The sequence below is a fragment of the Montipora foliosa genome, chromosome 1, assembly GCF_036669935.1.
Source record: "Montipora foliosa isolate CH-2021 chromosome 1, ASM3666993v2, whole genome shotgun sequence".
NCBI lineage: Eukaryota > Metazoa > Cnidaria > Anthozoa > Scleractinia > Acroporidae > Montipora > Montipora foliosa.
In genome coordinates, this window is record NC_090869.1 from 62,981,398 (window position 1) to 62,985,073 (window position 3,676).

Below are 3,676 nucleotides of genomic sequence, written 5' to 3' on the forward strand. Positions count from 1 at the left end.
AGCTCTTCCTGGCAAGAGTCAATCGGACTCTCGGAAGTCAGTTCGCGCGTGACAGAAAATAGGGAGCTTTAGCAACGACGACGGGAACGGCAACGTCATCTAAAAACATAAATTCGCGTATTTGCAATCACTTCGAGACTATTCCAAGCTTTTTAATGTGACAAAGGTGTAGCAGTATGTCAGGAATGAAACTGTTATGAGCGGCGCTTAATTTAGGGGAGAAAATGAAAATTTATCCTCAAGTGCTGACGTCCTCCATAAAACCTCAAACTTGGTTATTTCACGTTGTTGTTTTGCTGAAGACGGCAAAGAAATTGACAAAAGTGAAAAACGCACGCGCTGACCGTGCAAAGCTAGTGTTTTTGCCTTACTAAATATGCAAATTTGTGACGTTCTCGTTGCCGTCGCCGTTGTCGTTGCAAAAGCTCCCCAATATCTCTCAGCCATGAGGCGAAATAAGCGCACGCTACACGTGAAATATACGTCGTTCTTAAAGCCATGAGGTGATACAAGCGCGCTACACATGTAACATTAGTCGTTCTTTAAGACATGAGGCGAAAGTCAACATCACGAAACATTGCACTCGACACTATACCTCGTTCTTTAAAGCATGAAGCTGAACAAGATTTTTACAGACCCAGGTCCTTGAATTTCCGATTGCGACAGAAATTCTGGTCATTCTATCTCCGACAACAATAAATTATTAGCTTTTCAGTCAAATCCACTGATTTCAGTGAAGAAGACAAAGATAATCTGCGTGAACGAGAGAGAGCCTTTACCTGGATAAAAAATTTCATTTGTTTTTCTAATTGAAATTGTGATTAATTCGGAATAACTGATATGTTATTTATTTATGAAAAGAAGTAAGTGAAAACAACATTGAAGGATGTTTAATGAACCCAAAAATTATCACTTCCCCAGCAAGAACTTGTTCGCCGAACGTCCGGCTCGGTGTGCGCTGGCAATGCCTGTCACTGAACCAACGAAGCCATCGTCAACCTTTGGAAGTAAACTTAGAATATTTGATAAATGGAACGTTTTCTTTTCACTTGGTCACACAATTACTCGCCAAAAATTTACTCGGTTGAATCGCCTGAGTGATAAAATACATGTATGATTGTATCGATCGTATGGCGGCGATTATATGCATGGAAACTGTGATTGAGATAGAACGATCGCCGCAGAGTAATTTTCATATAATATGATTACTGACTCGCGGCAGTCCGATGGATTCTTGCCACGGCAACCCGTCTCCATCCGATGGCCGGAGTCCGTTTGCCAACATTTCCCATCGCCTCCTCAACTATACTTTCCTGTACCTTTACTAAGTCTCTTGCGAACTGACATGCGGCAGTCCGATGGATTCTTACCACCGCAACCCGTCTCCATCGGATCCGATGGAGTCCGTTTGCCGACATTTTCCACCCCCTCCTCAACTAGACTTTGCTGCATATATACTAAAGGCGGCGAAAGACGAGGTACAAAAACCCTCAACTTGTCGCGCAACATTGTTTCGTTGCAAGTTTTGGTCGATGTTTCGTGTTTTTCACCTTGCGTGATCAACTTGACCCGCAACAAAAACATTTGTTGCGGGTTGAAGAAATGCAGGGCGCTGATTGTTTAATTTGCTAGCACACGAGCACATTTGTTGCGCGACAAGTTGTGAGCTTGATGAAAAACGAGCAACAAAGCCAAAATTTGTTGCTCAGAGTAGACCCGCGCTCTACTTTTCGCAACAACTTTCTTCAACCCGCAACAAATGTTTTTGTTGCTCGACAAGTTGGTCATGCAAGGTGAAAAACGGGAGACATCTATCCAAACTTGCAACGAAACAATGTTGCGCGCCAAGTTTAGGGTTTTTTGTATCTCTTATTGCGCCGCCTTAAGTCTCTCGCGAACTGACTTCCGGTGAGTCTGGTTGCCCATGGCCTTCGTCCATCGGACTCAGTTTGGGTGTATTGCACAACCCTCTGGGGTGATCAAAAGGGTTCCAATAATAATTTGGTTTGTAAGGACAAATCAACTTAGAGTAGATTAAATGGGACCAAAATTTAATGCAAAATTTAATACTAACTTAAAGTTAAAACCTTGGGGAATAAATTCGAGAATAAACGAATGTGTCATCAATTCTGGGAACAGACCTACAACAAATTAATGGAAGGCTGGAGCTCTCGCCATGGCACAGTTTTGGCCTTTTACCATTAGAGCACCTCAAATGTAACCTCAATTCACGAGACATTTGCATTGGGCAACTGCAATCTTACACAAAACTCTTGGGAAAATTCAGGCCCAAACATCATTACGTTGACATGCACACTCACAAACCCTGCCTCCCCGGTCCACACCATTGTTAATAAGGTGACCTACAAAATAATGTACAAGCCTTTGGCCATTTCTAAACCATTTGCTGCCTCCTGTGTTTACGATTGTGTGCGATAAGACCGACGCAGACAGCTTCCGATGCTCTCAGACCGTTGCAGATCATATGGAAACCAGGCTTTGCACAAGCTTTATTAAAGATGACAGGAGTCGACGACGATTGCTCCTTTGGAGGGGCATTTGACAGACAAATCCGACGATAGGGTAGGGCATTGGTAGGGCATTTGAAGACCATTTTAGCCCGAGGGGGCAGGAATCTGAACGATCAATCTTCAAAAGTTCAAATGCCCCGGGTTTGCCCGGGAAAGGGGAGGGGAGGGGTGAGTGGTTGGATGTTGAAGTTTCGAGTTGATCGGCGCTTTATATCCAACTAGGATAGGATAGGATAGGATAGGATAGGATAACTTTATTTAGACCAGTAAACTCATCAGAATTATTACAAATTATACAACGACTAGAACTACATTATTCTAAAATTACTCTAAATAATCCAAAAATATAACTATAATATTAAGTGAGAAAATAAAACCTGCTTTACATGAGTGCCGTGTGCAAAAATTGTAGATTTAACTGGATGAATAGAAACGCTCGCAGCCAGCCCGGGACGCTCTAAGGGAATCAGCCTGCCGCAACTCGATTGGTAAACTATTCCAAAGAACTGCTCCAGAATAGCAGAAGCTATTTTTCATATAGTTTGTGTGTGGCTGTGGGATAGCTAGTTTGCCCTCTGTGTCCCTTAAGGAGTAAGGTTGTGAAACGTGCTTAGCCTTTGCCTCGATCCGATCAACATAAACGCAGTTTTAGATGCGTTAAGAGTAACTGAAGCTTGTTAGCAGTTAGCCATTTTTCAACTCCAGCGAGAGTGTTAATATTTTGGATTTTATTATTAGCAAAGGTTATGTGTGGAACGTCAGCATACATTCGAGGTTCAGAATTTGATAGACAGTTACTTCTTACTTGTGGTATACCTCAAGGTACAATTCTTGGTCCACTCCTTTTTATAATATCAGAAACCCTTATAGGTCTCTGATATTATAAAAAGAAGTGGTTTAGGGTTAGGGTTAGGGTTGAGGTAATACCACAAGTAAGTAAATGGTCCCCAGAGAGATAACCATTTATAAAACATCGTTGATTGCGGCAGCCCAAGTATGATCTAAACCAATCGTAAGAAGTTCCGTGGACATCATATTTCATAAGTTTAGACAAAAGAATATCGTGATCGGCGGTGTCAAAGGCTTTCTTTAAATCCAAGAAAAAGACTGCGTTTACATTCCCCTGGTCAATGTTGTAAGCCCAA